Below are 19,972 nucleotides of genomic sequence, written 5' to 3'. Positions count from 1 at the left end.
ACTCCTTCACTAAACCAGTAAGCCATAAAGCTTCTTTTGCAGCTTCAGCCGCTGCCATGTATTCAGCTTCAGTTGTAGATAGTGCCACGACAGATTGAACAGTAGACTTCCAGCAAATAGGCCCTCCACCAAGAGTAAACACATACCCTGTCGTAGATCTTCTATTATCCAAGTCACCTGCATAATCTGAATCCACATATCCTACAACCAAAGGGTTATCCCGCTGACTCCCAAAAACAATTCCATGTCTCACAGTACCCTTTAAGTACCGAAAGATCCACTTGACTGCTTCCCAATGTTGCTTACCAGGTTTAGACATGTACTTACAAACTTGACTAACAGCATGAGCTAAATCAGGACGAGGAGTATACCATCGCATACATCAAGCAGCCACAGCATTAGAATACGGAACCTTTGCCATATCTTCAGCTTCCTTATCTGTCTTGGGGCACTGTTCTGATGAGAGCTTAAAGTGATTCGCCAATGGAGTGCTAACTGGTTTTGCGCTGCTCATCGCAAACCTTTCTAGCATTTTCAACATACCCCGTTGAGATAGCCGCAGTTTCCTTGAGTCTCTGTCCCTGCAAATTTCCATTCCAAGAATTTTCTTTGCAGCACCTAAATCTTTCATATCAAATTCCTGACTCAAAAAGTTTCAAACCGATAACATCATCCATGTTCTTCGCAGCAATCAACATATCATCAACATACAGTAATAGAAAAATAAAAGAACCATCATCAAGGCTCTTAACATAGACACAACAATCATACTCACATCGGTTGTAGCCAATCTTCATATAGGAGTCAAACCGTTTATACCACTGTCTCGGAGACTGTTTTAAACCCGTACAAGATTTCTTCAATCTGCAAACTAAATGTTCGTTTCCAGGTTGAGTGAAACCTTCAGGTGCCGCATGTAGATCTGCTCCTCTAAATCACCATGCAAAAAAGCAGTTTTAACATCCATCGCTCTAAATGCAAATCCCAACAGCCACCAATGCAAGTACTGCTCGGATTGAAGTGTGCCTGACCACAGAGAAAAGATTTCATCATAATCAACTCCTTTCTGCTGTGAAAAAACCCTTCGCTACCAAACGAGCCTTGAACTTCTCCCCCTCTTTTTCTGTTACTGCTGGTTTCTTCTTATACACCCATTTGCAACCAATCGGCTTCTTACCCTCAGGAAGGGGAACTAACTCCCATGTGCGATTGTGATTCAAAGACTCCATCCTCAACCATGGCTGCCATCCACTTGTCGTTTCCTGACTAGTACGGCATCATGAAAAGTACTGGATCATCACTGCTAACAGTAAGTGCAAAAGATACCAAGTCTTCAAACCCAATCTGTTCGGAGGCTTTATATTCGTCCGTCCCCCTGTCTCTGCGAGACTATAATCCTGCAAATCATCCGTAGTGGAACCACCAGAAGTCGGTTGAGACTTGAATCCTTTGACACCTTTTGTAACCCAAAAATACACTCCTTCGATTTTGCATCAAGTTTGGATCTCTCATCAGGTACATGCACATAAGCAGGACAACCAAAAATCCGTAAGTTATCAAAACTAACATCATGACCAGTCCATACCTCTTCTGCAACTTTCCCAGCCAGCGATGCCCTTGGCGATCTGTTGATAAGGTAACACGCCATGTTAACAGCCTCAGCCCAGAAGTGTTTGGGAAGCCCGCATTCAACCGCAAACATCTGGCTCTTTCATTCAACGACTGTTCATTCGTTCCGCAACACCATTCTGTTGTGGTGTCTTGCGCACTGTAAAATGCCTCTGAATCCCATGCTCCTTACAGAATTGTAGGAACTGTGAATCTGTGTACTCCGTACCATTGTCAGACCGCAAACACTTGATTTTCGTCCTGTTTGGTTTTCTACCTCAGCTTTCCACAGCTTGAACTTCTCAAAAACTTCAGATTTTGTTTTAAAAAATACACCCAAACTTTCCGTGAAATCATCAATAAAAGTAACATAGTACCTAGATCCACCCAAAGACGATGTCGTGGAAGGCCCCATACATCAGAATGCACATAATCAAGAATCCCTTGAGTTGTGTGCTTCGCAGTCTTGAAACGGACTTTAGTCTGTTTACCAAGAACACAATACTTGCAAAAATCGAGCTTACAGCTTTGACACCATGCAAACAAGTTTCTCTTGTGTAATTCTGCCACCACGTTCACTAAGATGAGCAAGGCGCATATGCCACAATTTTGTCGTATCATCACAGGACTCAACAGAGTGAACTCCACCTGCAACGGTACTCCCTAAAATCTGTAGATATTCCCTGCAGTCATCTTGCCTTTCATCACAGTCAATGCTCCTTTAACAATCCGAATGGTTTCCCTATCCTCGTCAGCCTTAGGGATAAAACCATTCTTGTGCAAAGTGCCCAAGGAAATCAAAAATTTCTTCAAGTCTGGGATATGTCGAACACACTCAACGTCGAACGGAGCCATCGTGCATCTTAATTCTGACATCACCAATACCAACAATATTGCAACATCGATCATCACCAAATAAACCGAACCAGATTAACCGGCCTGTATGTCGAAAACCATTCCCTATTTGGCGTGATGTGATAAGAACATCCAGAATCAAGAATCCAAGCATCCGTCAATTGTGTCGTTGAAATAGAAAGCATATCACCATCACTGCAATCAGAAGTATCATCCTCGACCACGTTCACAGACTTGGATGAGCCATCACGCTTCTCATCGGTCTGCTTTTTCAACTTCGGACAGTCTCGCTTCATATGTCCCGCCTCCTTGCACTTGTAACAGTGAATCGTCTTCTTATCCTGGATTTGGATCTGGAATTCCGTTCCGGACCCTGCCTTCTCTGGCTTCCGTCCACGATCTCGATTACCCTTGACATATAAGCTATCGGCTTGAGAGCTTTCCCCTGCATTCTGCTTCCGCTGGTTGTGAGCCAACAAGGCTGCAGTAATCTCCTCAAACATGATAGTTTCCCATATGTAAGAGTAGTCACCATGTGTTCGTAAGAGGAAGGCAACGAACACAACAGAATCATCGCTCTGTCTTCATCCTCAATTTTCACATCAAGCCGAGCCAGATCAGAAACGATTTGATTGAAGACATTCACGTGTTGCGCCAAATCGTGATCGTCCTGCATTTAGCCCATACAACCGCTGCTTCAGATACAGTTTTGTCGTTAAGGATTGGACATAAACTGACTTTCCAACTTCCTCCAAATTTCGTCTGGAGACGATAGATGCATGACGATACATGACCTCGTCCGCCAAGCATAATCGTATGGTTCCTGCCGCTCGCTGCTGCAATTCTTCCCAATCTTCCTCATCCATCGACGCCGGCTTTGTAGGTCGCAAAGCCTTCAAGATCCCTTGCTGCGCAATATATCCTTCACCCTCGTTTGCCATAATCCGAAGTTACCCTGACCATCGAATTTCACGACTTCGAATTTTGCTCCTGATCTGATACCAATTGTTGACGAAAACGGGTAAAGAAAAACGAAAGAACACGAGAATTTTACGAGGTTCGGCAATGTGCTTACGTCCTCGGTGCCTAGGCGGCGCTAGAAGTTTATTCAATGATATTTAGGTCTAGGTTACATCTCTATTTATAATAGAAAACCCTGGGTATAATTACAAAATCAACCCTGTACGTACCGCGGGGGGGCTGCCCCCCACACCCCCAACCCACATAATTCGTAACCCCACAACGAGACTTTTTATGAGCCATACATAACAAAATGTGTAAACAAGAAAACCTCTATAGGTTGGTGTTTACAAAGGTTTAACTCACAAAAAAAAAACTAAGGATATACATAAGCTCAAACACAAATTTACAAGAAAATAAAATAAGGATTGAAAGACTCTCTTTTGTGTATGAATGCATGGAAAGATGTTGGTCACCTTCTTCAAGTATCATCAACTTGTTTTTATATGTTGGAATGAGTTATTAGTCGTTTCTAGCCGTTGGGAGTTTAAAAATCTGTAATTTACGCAGGGGTTTCGAAACCTTCTTTTAAAAATTGACAGTTGGGCAAGGGGGTTTCGAAACCTTTGGCAAGTTTTGCATTCTACCATAGGGGTTTTGAACCTCTTGAAGGGGTTTTGGGGTTTCAAAACTAGACTCAAAATTGCATGTTTTGCCTTTTAAAACTTAAAAAAAAACTTTGAATTATTTTTGCAATGTTTGAAACAAATTCAATTTGGTCCAAAAACATTTTTGTCTTTATTTGTTATATCAAAATATTAGTCTACAATTAATAGTAATCTTATCTTATAAAATCCTATTTTTTTGCATCTTTATAAAGAAGACTATCTTGAACTAATAATATGTTATTATTGAAAGTGTCAAAAATTTGATAATATATATGAGTAATTTCAATACTATTTATTGTTTAAATAATTTTAAAGCATATTGTATTATATGAGCATTATATATATTGTTATCTTTTAATAAATGTAATGTTCACATTCAACTTAAAAGAATTAAACAGGATAGTCTAGAATGCCTCATACTTTATTATGGTATTTTAATAATATTATCAATATGATATTATGTAACGTAAACCAACGTTTCTTAATTAATTTTACATGATTTTATAGTTCTTGTTTGAATTTAATATGTTAAACTTTTTATCAAATTTAAAATATAATTATACTTATTTTTATGTAAATTTTAACCTTTCTAATTATTCTAAATTACTAACAATATATATTTTTGTAAGATAATATAAAAATTCCACATCAAACAAATTATTAATATTTTAATTTTCTAAAAATTGAATACAAATGCAATAGCAAGTATGTATACCATAAATAATTCCAAAAGTGAAATTAGTTTGATTAATAAAGCTTTTATGTTTCCAATTACCTTTGATCAGGGTAGCCAATTAGACACGTGACTCACATTGTACTATGAAACAGGATGGCACGATAAGGTATTAGAGGAAGGTCGTAAATTTGAAAATTCAAATTTTTGTATATTTAAATATTCTTTTATATTTTTATTGATATATAATTTATATATATATAAATTTTATCATTCATGTTTTAAATATATAATATAATTTATAAAAGTTTGTACACAATTTTATCATTTCATATTGATAAATTATTTTTATACAATGCATAAAGTTACTTATAATATCTGATTTTTTAAATAAGTATTATATATTCAAACATATTTAAATTTACAAAACTACAATCTCCTAAATATTATATTAGCAACAACTTTAATTAAATTAAAACTCAATAATTTCCTTTTATTTCTAAGAAAACTTCTATACTAATCATTTAATAACTAGTATATATGAATATTTTTAACACGTGAGTGCGGTGATTTAGTGATAAATGGGTTTGCCGCCACAGAATTGTTGCCGTTATTAGTTAAGATAATTTTACTAAGACTTTAAAAGATTACTTTCACCCTAAAATATCATCAACAGAAAAATATAATCAAATAACTACTTTTTTTTTCATTTTCTTCTAGAATTTTATACCAAACATTATCAACGAATTCTTATATTTTTATAATATTACTTTTAAAAATATATAACATGATTTAAATAAAATAACATATATCAACGTGACATAACTGTTTAGTATCTTTTTACGCACTTTATTCTTAAATATTGTTAAAAGAAATTTTTATTTGTGTTTGTAAGATTAAGTTTAATTTATTATAAGTAAAATTTAAATTTATTTCAAAATTATTTAATGTGACTTTAAAATCCTTATCATATCATATTCTGACCAAAAAAATCCCCTCCTGTATAGTTTGTCTATACTATACAAATTCATTGTAAAAAATATTTAAAATACAAAAACCAAGACGAATATTTCAGCTCACATAGGCCATTAATACAGCACTAATTGTACCTCATCCAGCGTAATAATTGATGGGTTCTTTGGCTAATATATAAAAGCCCTTAAACTATCACACATTTTTAGACGAGTCCTTATTTTATTCGTAGTTAGATAAGTCCTTATTATACAAACTTTAGTTAAAGGATTCCTTATACATTTACAATTAAATAAGTCCTTATTCTACGAACTTCCCTGGAAATAACCCTTTATTATTATTTTAGGTAAAATTTGTAAATAATCTTTCAATTATAGTGTCTCAACTATAAAAAGTTATAAAATCGACAATTAACTGAATAAAATTAATAATTTAATTTGTTACCGTAAAAAAATTAGCAGTAGATTACATGATAATTAATAAATTTGATATAATAATAAATTTGACATTTATTTTAAATTATTTTCATCTTCAAATGTAAAAGTTGAAGGTTAAATTATGATTATACCAATTTAATTAATTATCATTTCATCAGTGTTAAATTTTAAACGGTAACTGATTTATTTGTTATTTTTTAAGTCCAATAATAATTTTTCAAATTTCTATAGTTGGGAGACTCAACAAAAAAGGCCTTATAATTGGAGGACTAATTTCGTATTTTTACGCATCTCGTATATGTGTTCATTTGTTAAATTTCTATATATAGTATACCCTGTAAGCGCTTTAGCCTTCAAGACAAGTACTTGGACTTCCGATTCAAGCATTTTGAATCTTTCTGAAAAAAAAAGCAAGTACTATCTCTTTCAATGGCATCTCTTGTCCAAGTACACAATGCCGCTTTCTTTTTAAAAAAACCAAACCCGTAACCTTTCATCTCCCAATTTATCTAGTTTTATCCCCTGGGACATCCCATATTCCAAAACTCAGTTTCTTAAACTTACCGGCATGGTTACAAGGAACGTTGTGGTATCGGCGGTGACGTACGAGAAGCCCTGGAAGAGGTACCCTGGCGGAGAGACCAAAGGGTATGTGGAGGAGATGAGGTTCGTGGCTATGAAATTGCACACAGACAGCAAGCATCGGAAGGAGAAATGGAAGCGAAAGTCCCCGAGGAACAGCCCGTAGACAGATGGAACCTACTCTGGATGGCTTCTTGAAGTCCTTGTGGATAGCAAGTTGGTTATGATACGCTTGAGGAAATTATTGATAAGGATGTTTTTCCAGCTGTAGGTCAAGTTTCTGTTTTAACCATTTAGACCTCATTTGAAACTTTGATTTATGAAGATTTATATATTGAATGAGTGAAATGTTTCAGAATACGGCTATCGGATAGATCAAAATCGCAACTGATAATTTTATACCCTGTAAGCGCTTTAGCCTTCAAGACAAGTACTTGGACTTCCGATTCAAGCATTTTGAATTTCTGAAAAAAAAAGCAAGTACTATCTCTTTGAATGGCATCTCTTGTCCCAAGTACACAATGCCGCTTTCTTTTTTAAAAACCAACCCCAGTAACCTTTCATCTCCCAATTATCTAGTTTTATCCCCTGGGACATCCCATATTCCAAAACTCAGTTTCTTAAACTTACCGGCATGGTTACAAGGAACGTTGTGTATCGGCGGTGACGTACGAGAAGCCCTGGAAGAGGTACCTGGCGGAGAGACCAAAGGTATGTGGAGGAGATGAGGTTCGTGGCTATGAAATTGCACACCAGACAGCAAGCATCGGAAGGAGAAATGGAAGCGAAAGTCCCGAGGAACAGCCGTAGACAGATGGAACCTACTGGATGGCTTCTTGAAGTTCCTTGTGGATAGCAAGTTGGTTTATGATACGCTTGAGGAATATTGATAAGGATGTTTTTCCCAGCTGTAGGTCAAGTTTTCTGTTTTAACCATTTTAGACCTCATTTGAAACTTTGATTTATGAAGATGATTATATATTGAATGAGTGAAATGTTTCAGAATACGGCTATCGGATAGATCAAAATCGCAACTGATAATTGAGGGGAAAATGAATAAAGAAGACACAAATTTTACGGGAAAACCCCTAAATAATATAGAGCAAAAACCACGGGCAACGATAGAAGAATTTCACTATGAGAAAATAGGAATTACAACTTCTCTCGATCTACAAAGAAAAACATGATAATTCTCTCTTGATAAAAAAGAAGAAACAACTCTCAAGAAACTCTCTAATTCTCTAGTATTGGGAGAAAGCTAGAATGCTTGGGATGATTTTGAAGCTAAATAGGTTAGGGTATTTATAGTTGAAGCTTAAGGACTAATCTTCTAAATACCCTAAATTACAATGACTAAATTGAATAATTTACACTTACCACTTTTTCAACAAAATTTGTTGTGAAAATCTTGTCTTTGACAATGGTGCATTCGGTGGAATTGTTTATTCCCAACTTTCGGTGCTTTCACCGATTTTCAACAATCTCCCACTTGTACCATCATTTGTATCATCATGTTTCTTACGTCTCTGATAGGCCACAAAGGATCGACACCAGTAAATTTATCAACATGATCTCCTCGTTATGAATCTGCTATGTTGTCTATAGATCTTCTGCATATCTATCGTTCATTCTTCCACTTTTTCACGAATGAAATGGTATTGAACTCGTATGTGCTTTGTCCTTGAATGAAATGTTGGATTCCTTGCTAGATGCAAAGAATCTTGTTTGCTTATCCCAAGTCCTTCATTTCAAATTCCCTAGACAGTTGTGCCTCATTCTTCAATAGATCTTTGTTGGGTCCTGCTGCAACCACATGTCATCCACATACAATAGTAATATAACAAAATATTATCACCAAACCTCTTGAATAAACACAAGGGTCTGCATTAAGTATTGTATCCAAGACACATAATGAAGGAATCAAATCTCTTATACCAACACCTCGGCGCCTGTTTTAGACCGTACAGAGATTTGTTCAACCTGCAAACCAAGTTTATTTTCTTTTTCTTAAAAACCTTCAGGCTGGAGCATGTAAATCACTTTTTCAAGATTTCCATGAAGAAAAGTTGTTTAACATCTACCTGTTTTAGATGTAAGTACAATGTAGCACACATTGCTAAGACTACTCGAACTGTTGTTAGTCGTACCACAGGAGAAAAGATTTCATTGAAATCAATACCTTCTTTTTGAGCATATCATTTGACCACTAGTCTTGCACGATACCTCTCCACTTGATCGTCACCATTTCGCTTAATTTTGAAGACCCATTATTACCAATTGGCTTCCTTCCTTGTGGTAGTGGCAAGGTCTCATGTATTATTTTTTGAAGGGCTTCAATTTCTTCTTGCATCGCCATCATCCATAGTGAAGCATCTGAGCTATTATTGCCTCCTGGTATGTTGATGGATCATCTTCCTCTGTTAAAAGGCAGTATGCAATATTATCTTCTATAACATAATCTGAGTGCCAATTGGGACGTCTTTTCACACGATCTGATTGACGAGTTGTTGGAGCTTTAGAACTCTCTGGTTCTTGTTCATCATATGCTGGTTCTGCTTTAGAAGAATCTCCTTGTTCAAAATCCTTTTCCACATGTATCTATGTAGTCTCTGACTTTTCAAGCGCTATTATATTTTTCTCTTCTTTGTAGCTTATCTTCTACACTGCTAATGATCACTTTGCAGGCAGTGAGATCCCACAAGCGATACCCCTTTACACCATCAGCATACCCAAGAATTTGCATTTACTGGATTTTGGATCTAGCTTGAAATTACTTGGGAGTTGTACATCGCGTACACAATAATTCCAAATACATAGAGGTTTGAATAATCAGCTGGTTTACCAGTCTACATCTCCATTGGTGTCTTCAGCTCTATTGCAGTTGATGGAGCTCGATTCACCAAATAACAGGCGGTATTGATTGTTTCTACCCAGAATGATTTTTCTAGGCCTGCATCCCTCAACATTGATCTGTTCTTTCTAACAAGGTTCTGTTCATCCGCTCTGCCACTCCATTTTGTTGAGGAGTGTTCACCATTGTGAATTGTCTTTTGATGCCTTCTTTCCTGCAAAAGTCATCAAATTCTTCGCTTGTACATTCTCCTCTATTATCTGTTCTGAAACACTTGATCTTATTTCCAGAATCAAGTTCCACCGGCACTTTGAAATTTTTGAAAGTTGAAAACACATCTGACTTCTTCTTAATAGGGTACACCCAACATCTCTTGGAGTAGTCATCAATAAATGAGAAAAAGTATTTTTGCTCCACCTAGGGATGTAACTGGTGCTTTCCATACGTCAGAGTGAATTAAATCTAGAACACTTTTGGCTCTAGAATTTGATGTATTGAATTTCACCGATGTTGCTTACTTGTTATGCAATGCTAACACAAAGTAAGTGATACATTTGTTAAGCCTGGAAGTAGCTTTTGCTCACAAGGACTTTCATTCCTTGTTCTGAAATGTCCAAGTTTCTGATTCCATAGCATTACAGAATCTGAACTACATGAGGCACATAGGCTTCTTCTTCTACCAAAGTCTCTCCCTTCAGCATGTACAAGTTTTCAGCTATCTTTTCGCCTTTCAGCACCACAAGCGCTCCACAGAACACCTTCATGATTCATTTTCGTGTTTCAATCTTGCTTGCATTATTATCCAACAATCCATATAATAAATTTTCTTCAGGCCTTTCACGTGCCACACATCTCGAACAACTTTAATTGTTCCATCATACATCTTCAATTTGATGGTCCCCATGCCAACTATCTCTAAGGCATGATCATTGCAACTATACACAGATCCTCCTGAGACAGGTTCATAATGATGGAACCATTCTCTTCTTGAGGTCATGGGATATGTAGCTCCCGAATCAATGAGCCATATATTTGCAAATCTTTTTCTGCCTTCCATGGTGGTTGTCGCTTCACAACATAGAGCATCTCCATCATCTGAAGTGTTTGTGGTATTGCCTTGTGGATTGAAGTTTTTATTTAGACTCCAACAATCCTTTTTCAATTGAGCCTTTTTTCCACAATTGTAGAACTTTAAATTATTCTTGCTCGACTTTGATCTACCATGTTCGTGATTGCTGCTTTGGCCACGTTCTGTTGATCTCCCTCTCATCGTTGTCAACGCTTCTTCTTGTTATAGATTTACTTGTCTATCTTCCTTGTTCTTGCACCGATTTTCTTCTTGTAGACAGCAGCTGCAATGTCATCGAAAGTAGACTGGTGACATTACTGTTTGTCAAGTTGATGATGAGTTGATCATACGAATCAGGTAGACTTTGAAGTAGAAGTTCACCCACTCTTGTTCTCCTATGGTACATCTTAAGGATGTAAGCTGAAATAAAGTGTTCAGCGTGTTTAAGTGCTCTGTCACTGAAGTAGATTCTGACATCCGGAGAGCGTACAATTTCCTCTTAAGTAAAATTTTATTGTGCAACGATGTGGCCTCGTACAATTTGGTGAGATGATGTCATATCTCCTTAGTTGTCTTCTTCTCCTCGATGCTTGACAATACTTCATCTGCTAATGCTAGATAAAAGTTTGTCATAGCATTCCCGTCCATTTCGATCCATTTGTTGTCATCTGTGAAATCTATCGACCTTTCACTTATAACTGTAGACAACCGTCTTTCCTTAGGATGGCCTTCATCTTCAATTTCCACAATGAGAAATTTTTCCCATTGAATTTTTCAATATCAAATTTCGTTGTCATAACTTCTTTTACGGATAGCTCTCACTATTTCACTATCGTGAATAGTTCTCTGGAACCTTCAAAGAATGGGTAATACCTTCTTACTTTCTTATGTTGGAGGATCCACCTTTTGGTAGCAACCAAAGACATAAATAGATATTACACACTCAAATCTGGCTGGATACCAATTGTTGCGGAATACGGCTATCATATAGAGCAAATCGCAACTGATAATTTGAGAAAAAAATGAAGATAAATAAGACACAAATTTTACGTGAAAAACCCTAAATAATATAGGGTAAAACCACGGGAAAACGATAGAAGAATTTCACTATGAGAAAATATGAATTACAACTTCTTTCTATCTACCAAGGAGAAAACAATGATAATTCTCTCTTAATAAAAAAGGAGAAAACAAATCTCCAGAAACTCTCTAAATTCTCTAGTATTGGGAGAAAGTTAGAATGTTGAGATGATTTTGAAGCTAAATGGTTAGAGTATTTATAGTTAAAGCTTAAAGACTAATCTTATAAATAATCTAAAATACAATGACTAAATTGTGTATTCACCCTTGCCACTTTTTCAAACAAAATTTGCTGTGAAAATCTTGTCTTTGACAATGGTGCATTCGGTGGAATTGTTTATTCCCAACTTTCGGTGCTTTCACCGATTTTCAACATGAAAATGTATGATTTACTATGGTAAGCGGCATGAAGTGCAGATACTGAATTCAGAAACACTGGATTGGAGAGGTCTGAAAAGTTGGGCCAGGATTTAGAGTGGTTCAGAGAGAAAGGGTATGCAGTTGGACAACCGTCAGCTCCTGGTGTTACCTACGCTCGGTATCTCAACAATTATCCAACAAGGACCCTCAAGAATTCATATGCCATTTCTACAACGTTTTTGCCAACTCAGCCGGTGGTCGGATCATTTCAAAGAAGGTACACTAAATTTCAATTACCTTATTAACACCCCTTTATATTAGCCTAGCAATCACATTTATACATTTATCAATAATTGAATTTTATATTATTTAAATTTATTTATCTGAATAACGAATACAATATAACTATTGAATTATCTCCGCTCTTTGTATCAGATAACCAAGGCGATCCTGGAGAACAAGGATTTGGAGTGTTATAAATGGACGGTGACCTTCCCTGCTGTTACAAAATGTAAAGGATAAGCTGAATAAGTTGCTGAGGTAATTTTCTTTGATTTGTTGCACAGTTTTCCCTTCTCTCTTTCTTTTTAACAGTTGTAAATCTTATGAATAACACCTATATATTCACCTATGATGATTCAGAACTGGTCTAGAGATGACAAGGACCGTTGTTTGGAAGAAACCTAGAAATCATTCAAGTTTTACAGGGACATCTTTCGACTCATTTTGTCCTAATTCCTACCTGCTTCGTTTGCTGCTGTCTTCAAAGATCAAATACTAGCGATTAGATCATGTCCTTGAAAACCCGAAAAAATTTATTATACGTAATATCAATAAAATTATCTGCCGGAAATGCTTTCATATTCTCTGTCTGAATGGTTCTGTTTCGTTGTAAGTTCCGATAATTTAGACTCGTAATTATATTATACAACCTTTGTCATATGGACTTTCCACAAACGTAAAGCATTGATATGTTCACAGAAGAAGCAAAAAGAGTTACAAAAGAAGATCCTGAAATTTTCAGCTTACTTTTTTTATCACACCAGTCATCAAATGTTCTCATAAATCCCATGAATAAAGCCATGTATTCCATAAAAATTCCCACGTAAAATCTCCATTCTATCACGCAACAAAGAATGCACCAACTGTATCAAACTGGAATTGCTAATGATGCCACAGGATTCGTCAACGGAACAGTGGAATACTATGCGATTAATTCACTGAAACACTTGGTGCATAGGGCATGAGAAGTGCGTATATCTTGGAATATATGTAGTTTTCTTTACATTCATCAATCTTAGGATTCGCAGACGACAAGAGAGGAAAACGACCAACTCATGCAGTAGTCCGCTCGGGTTTGGAACCACTACTGTTTCCATTTCTACAATTGGGAACGATGGGTTGAATGGTAGATAAGGCCCAGTACTAGGTGTCAGTTATTTAGAAGTATTTTTTTTGGCAATAATAATAAGACTCATTTCATAAAGAAAATCAACAAATAAAAACAAGGCCCAAGAAACCTAACAATAAACCCTAACTATATTACATAACAATTTTAGACAATACAAACCTTAATATAGTTGCTTTATCGCATTGTATGGATATTGTGATTCAACGATTTCAAAAACCGTTATAATTATGGACACAATTTAGCATGCGGCATAACATCTCCAAAACTGACGTGAATATTCCGCCTAAAACATCGCCAAATGTCATCTAAGTAACCACCACCCATTAGACGCCACAGATCAGATGCAAAGATATAAAAAATCTTATATATAAATAAAGATCCAAACCGACGAGAGACCAAGGCGATGAAAACGCCAACCATAATAAAACTCAAGGGAAAACACCATAAATAGTATGTTTCACTGATGGTTGCACAAAGAAGAAACAAGGACAGAAAACGTGGGGACAAGACAAATCCCTGAGCCAACTAAGACCAAACCTACCATCATCCCATCTGAGAAAGTGAACGCTCGGCGGACTCAGAAATAATTCCATCTTCAGTTTATTCGATCACAAAAGATAGGGCTCTAAGGCTTCAAAATGGAAGTTATAAACAGGTACATTGCAATCAAGAACCACGTAAACGATGCGCCACAATACTCTGATTTCAAGCTCAAGTCTTCACCACTTACTCTTTCCATGGACCCTGGCTCCGATAAAGTCATTGTCCAAAATCTCTACGTTTCAATCGACCCTTTCCAGTTAAACCGCATGAAAAGCTATAGCTCCTCACAAGAGAGTTCAGAAAATGCAGTCGCCAACTCGCCATTACTCCGGGTGAGGTAATATTAGTCAAACCAACCCCCTTTAGCTAAAAACCTAAAACAATCTGTTCAACTATAAATCTGTGGACCATTATTTTCTTTTTTGGAACAGGATATCAATTGTAACACCCCAATTTATGGGCTAAAATTAAGAAATTATAAAGTGGTGGATTTAATTTGGTATTTTGAAAGAAACACTGAGTTAAATTGCAAAATTTTAAAGTTGGCAGACCGTTTTATGAAGTACAGGTAGTTCAGTGGCTAAACTCTTGGTTTAGCCATTTTTAATTATGAGATGTTGTAAACCCCCAATCTCCCTTATATTTCTAGAAATTTTTTTAGTTTTCCCTCTCCCGTCAACCCCTCTTTCAACTCTGATCTACTTGTCGTCCAAACCTCCGATCGACGAGCCGAAACCACCATCGTGTTCGTTGTCAACCGAGGAACAAAACCCCTCAAACCTTTCATCGTGAATCGTCTCCGTTCGTCGTTAATTTCAGTCGGAAGTATCGTCGGTAATAACTCGATTTCAATTGGTTTTTCATCGATTCACGACGATCGGGTCATCCGTTTACGACACCTCCCGCACCATCGTGTTCCTTGCATCGTTTCGAGTCCGGCGGTGTCATCCTTGGTCTCCGTTGACGGCGGGGCGTGAGGGGTGAAGCGGTTAAAGTTTTCGATTCGTTGAAATCGAGCTCTCCGCTGTTCAAAAATTTGAACTGAACTTTGTAAGTATCTCGAAATCGCTTAAAATAATTTTTAGGAATTTTTCGGGAATTTCCGATATCAGGGCACTGTTCACGCGCCGCTACTGCGCGTGGGGAAGACAAAAGTGACCGGTTTGACCGTTTTGGTGCATAGTTGACCGGTTGACCGGTCATAACCCGACCGGACCCGTTTTGGTGCATAGTTGACCGGTTTGACCGATCATAACCCGACCCGACCCGTTTATCCGACCCGTTGACCCGCTGACCCGTTGACCGACGTTGACCACTTTTGACCAAAACTTTGACTGGCTTTGACCGGGCATTAAACGACCTTTGACTTTGATCGAGTATACCTATCCTGACATTTTTCGACGCTCCAAATCCGATTCCGCTGTCCGTTTTTCGAAATTCGAACCTGAAGGCCTCTAAATTGCCAGTCAAACCCGTTGAATTTGATTTTGACCAAAAATTCCAAATTTCTGAAAAGTCATATTTATGCTTTCGACGTCTTGAATCCGAATCCGAAGTCCGTTTCGCCAAATTCGAACTCGGTAAGCTATTTTCACTGATTTATCACCCGATTCGATCCGTTTATCACAATTAAGCTCCGTTTCTGATATAATTTATGTTGATATGTATCTGAGGAATTATTGGAAGTTGAATTGAAGATCAAAGGCGTTCGAATGGAATTTTTATTGTCGATCAGTATTGCACAGAAATCGAGGTAATACTTTACTACCTCTTTATACTTTATAGAACATGTTGGTATTAATAAATGCATGAATGGAAATGTTTGGTCTCGTATGTATAATTAATGAAAATCTACACTAGATATGAATACGGTAGAAAGTAGGTAACTGAATATGGCTCAGATTACTATTATAAGAAATTGGAGGACAGTTGGAATTAAATTACAAGTTCTTGAATTAAGTGATAAAAGAATCAACCATGGATATGTAGATTATAATGTATCTCATTAAAGGTACTTAGATGATAAATTATGAGAATATTTCGATTAGGTAAAATTACAAAATTACCCTTATGTTGGAAAATGACAAGAATTGTCCCTGGAAGTGGATTAATAAATCTGAAAATAATTATTGATCTGCTAAAACTATTGATGTGCATAAGAAATGTTAGTTTTACTTGGAAATTATGGATAACCAATTTTTAACCCCAAGAAGGTTTATACTAGATACTAGAAGTCTTTTAAGGAATCATTTCAAGATCAAAGAATGTTCAAGGAAGCAATTAATCATAGGATCTCTATATTATATTATTTTCGTTAAGAGCTAATATCGAAATTATCTGGTTAAGAAATTACGAAAATGCCCTTGAGAGGTAAAATAGTCAGAGTTGACCATGAAGGAGAAAGCGCTTTGAGGATTTGTACTTAACTCGATTAAGTACAAATTTAATAATTAATATTCTGTCTTTGTAAAGAAAAATTCATAATATTGCGTTTGTAAAATCCGAGAAGGCACTTGACCCAAAAATATCCGAGTTATGAGTAAATACCTGAAGAACAATTTATCGGAGGGTGCTCTTTTATCAGAATTGTTCGAACGGACTGAAATAGATGATAAATTGGAATTAAATAATAAGACCGGATGGAGGAAAAAGATTGAAATACCGTGGACCTGTAAAATGACCAAATTACCCCTGTAATGGAAATGACCCAAGAATATCACCAAGCTCAGGAATGATGGGATATCCTTGAGCTCTGTTATGATTGGAATAAAACTAAAAACCAAAATGACCAAAATACCCTTATGGCCTATATTAAGTAAATGTCTTGGATTAATTAAGGAATCCAAGTAAGCATAGGTATTGGACTACCTTTAAAGGTAATGGAAAATAGTTTAAGTGAGTAGATCAACCCTAAAGCTATATCAATACCTGAATGGCATAGATATTACTGAAACATGTATTCGTCTTCTCAAGCTTGGCTCGATGATAAATTTTGGAGGTATTCAGCTTATCTCAGCTCTAGATCGTATTCAGTACTAAGAATTGGACGTTTGTTCGACAAATCACCATGAAGACCAATTGAATGGAATGGAAGTACAACATGTATCTGAAATTCAGGAACGTTTGAATTATTCTGGAAAATCCTGAAGTAACTGGAATGGACATGACTGCTAAATAAACTAGGTAACCTCAATGACTGAGGATTTAATAAGTGATTTGGATAAGTCTGGAAACTCTGATGAGTTTACGTAGTGTACAATTACAATGGGTTATGAACAAATTAATCAAGTACGTCAGCATTTCATGATATTGTGGAAGCGTGGAAATGAAATAAAGACATTGGAAGATTTATTCGGCGATGATTCTGAAAATGGTCTACGGACAAGAATTTGTGGTATTAAAGAGTAAATACCCTAGAAGGAAAATGAATTGACCAGTCGACAGAGATTGTTAAGGTTCTGAATCTTTGTTCTCAAGTTGTTCGATTATCCGATCAATTGACATGGATGTAAAGAATTTTGAATACCCTTCTGATTACGTACAGCTTTTGAAAACTGTACGAATAAGATAATATCCTGATAATTCACATTCTGAATAACTGATAATTCTGTCAGTTAATGAACTCTTCCAATAGTGATTCTAAATTCCAACATTCTATCGAAATACTGAAGAACTGTGTTTCTCTGCCACATACAGTACCTCTAAATAATACCTGTAAACTATGGTGTGTTCCCTAATTACATGAATATTTTATCTGATTTCAAATTTGAATTCTGTTATGATACCTGACCTGGATTCTGATATGATATTGACATGGATTCTGATCTGATACATGACCAGGATTCTTATATGATACTTGACTTGAATTATGTTTTGATTTTTGATATATCCATTTACTGACGGAACATGTTTTATTGGGGGGTATTATTGGAGGAAGATTACTTGGAGGTTCCTCGACTGTGTGCTCAGTGCCTTACTTACCGGTTCCTCGGCTTTGTGCTCAGAGCCTTATATGATGTGTTGGGTTGGGTGTATGGTTCTGGGGAACCTACACATTATGATGTGTTGGGATGGGGGTATATATATATATCTATATATATATATATATATATATATATATATATATATATATATGTTTTACAAAGATCTGAAAAGTTACATGGTTTTTGAGAACACTAGAATACCTATTATGATCTCCTGAACTCAGTCATCCAAAATATTTCTCTGAACTGAAAGCTCATTGTTACCACCTGAAATATCAGTAGGATCTGCTCAGCATAAAAATTTGTAAATGTTCGAAAACAATAAGGAAATATATGTTTATCTGTATCTGCACGTTCATCAGCATCATCTGGTAGTTCGGTATTACTGAGCTTTCCAAAGCTCACTCTATTACTCACCCTTTCAGGTTAAAAGAATTGTACCAGTGCATCTATCGACTTCAGTAAGGGAGTTGTTCCGACGTTGTTGCAGAGAATGGTACATGTGATTAGGGGGCATGTAATTGTATTTTGATTTATATACGAGTCTGAAAATCTATTTTATTTTTAAATATTGACAACTGATTTTATAAGTTACATGTTTCATTAAAAGTTTTAAATTTTCCGCTATTTTTACAGTAGGTCACCGGTGGCCCTAATGACTTCCCGGATCGGATCAGATCCTCCGCATCGGTCTGGGAAGTTACATCAATACTTACGGTGTTGGCAGAGTTGTGGCTTCTGGGAACCCGAAATTTGAAAAGGGTTGCTTTGTTGCTGGCTTCCTCAACTGGGAAGAGTTCACGGTCGTAAAAGCCGGTGGCATGCTGAACTAGCTCGACCCTATGGGCTTTCCCTTGTCTTATCATGTTGGAATTTTGGGTAAACCACAATTTTTTTTTTCTCATCTTTGATGTTGAATTATGCTTAATCCTCTTTGCAGCATGTTACGTTTTATATGCCATCGGGTCATTACCACTTAATTCTCCGCTTTTGTTCAACTTCAAATGCATATTTCAGGGGTTAGTGGACTCTCAAAAGAAACTGATTTAAAGTCAACTCTCAAAAGGTATTTCCCTTGTATGGCATAATATATATAGAAACTCATCTTGTTGGGTTAAATAATAAAGAATTAAGTAAAATTTTGAATTCGGATCTTACAATTAATGGCACTTGCATAATAAACTTATCTTAGTTGGGTTGAATAATAAACGTATCTCTTGAAGCTATTCTAATATAAAATTAATGGCAGTTGCATTAAATTGTAAAGGTATTTCACAGATGGAATCGACATATATTTCGACAATTTGGGGGAGAGATGCAGCAGCAGTAAGTAACATGAACATGAATGGTCGAGTAGCTGTTTGTGGGGTGATATCGGAGTATACGGATGACAGAAATCGAGCTACACCCAGTATGATGGATGTTATTTACAAGAGAATCCTTTCCACAACTTGCGGTCTCCTTCGCACTGGTAAAATTCAGGCATTGGCAGACATCTCTGATGGGGTTGAGACTATCCCTTCTGTTTTCATCGATCTCTTTACAGGCCAAAACATTGTAAAGAAAATTGTTAAAATTGTACAAGAGTGAGTGGCTCTGTGGAATTAGCATATATGTGGCTGTCTAAGCAGTATGTTGGGCATTTACATTAATTGAAGTTTGTGGGCTACCTTTTTTCTTAATTCCATCTTTATTCGTTGAAACTATCGAAAGAGTTATCGTTAAACAAATATTTTTAAACTAAATTATGCGATTATCACTTAAATTATTTATTTTAGTCTGTTTAAGTATGTAAATTTTAGTTTTTTTAATCATACTTAAGTTTAATTTTTGTTTCATTAGTACCTACCTTTAAACACTTAATAGTTTAGTATCTAAACTAGCAGTTTTAGTACCTAAACTTTCATTTTTTTAAAAAAA

At 36.3% G+C, this 19,972-nt stretch overlaps 2 pseudogenes; both read left to right on the top strand.

Moving 5' to 3' along the window:
* The first annotated feature begins 6,711 nt into the window (after nt 1-6,711).
* Nucleotides 6,712-12,850, top strand: LOC120149228 (annotated as a pseudogene).
* A 1,314-nt stretch (nt 12,851-14,164) lies between these two features.
* LOC120149244 lies at nt 14,165-19,642 on the top strand (annotated as a pseudogene).
* The last annotated feature ends 330 nt before the right edge of the window (nt 19,643-19,972 follow it).

This window comes from Hibiscus syriacus, unplaced genomic scaffold, assembly GCF_006381635.1.
Source record: "Hibiscus syriacus cultivar Baekdansim isolate YM2019G1 unplaced genomic scaffold, ASM638163v2 tig00110998_pilon, whole genome shotgun sequence".
NCBI classification, from domain to species: Eukaryota; Viridiplantae; Streptophyta; class Magnoliopsida; order Malvales; family Malvaceae; genus Hibiscus; species Hibiscus syriacus.
The sequence above is the reverse complement of the archived record's forward strand: the minus strand, read 5'-3'. Positions and strand labels throughout refer to the sequence as shown.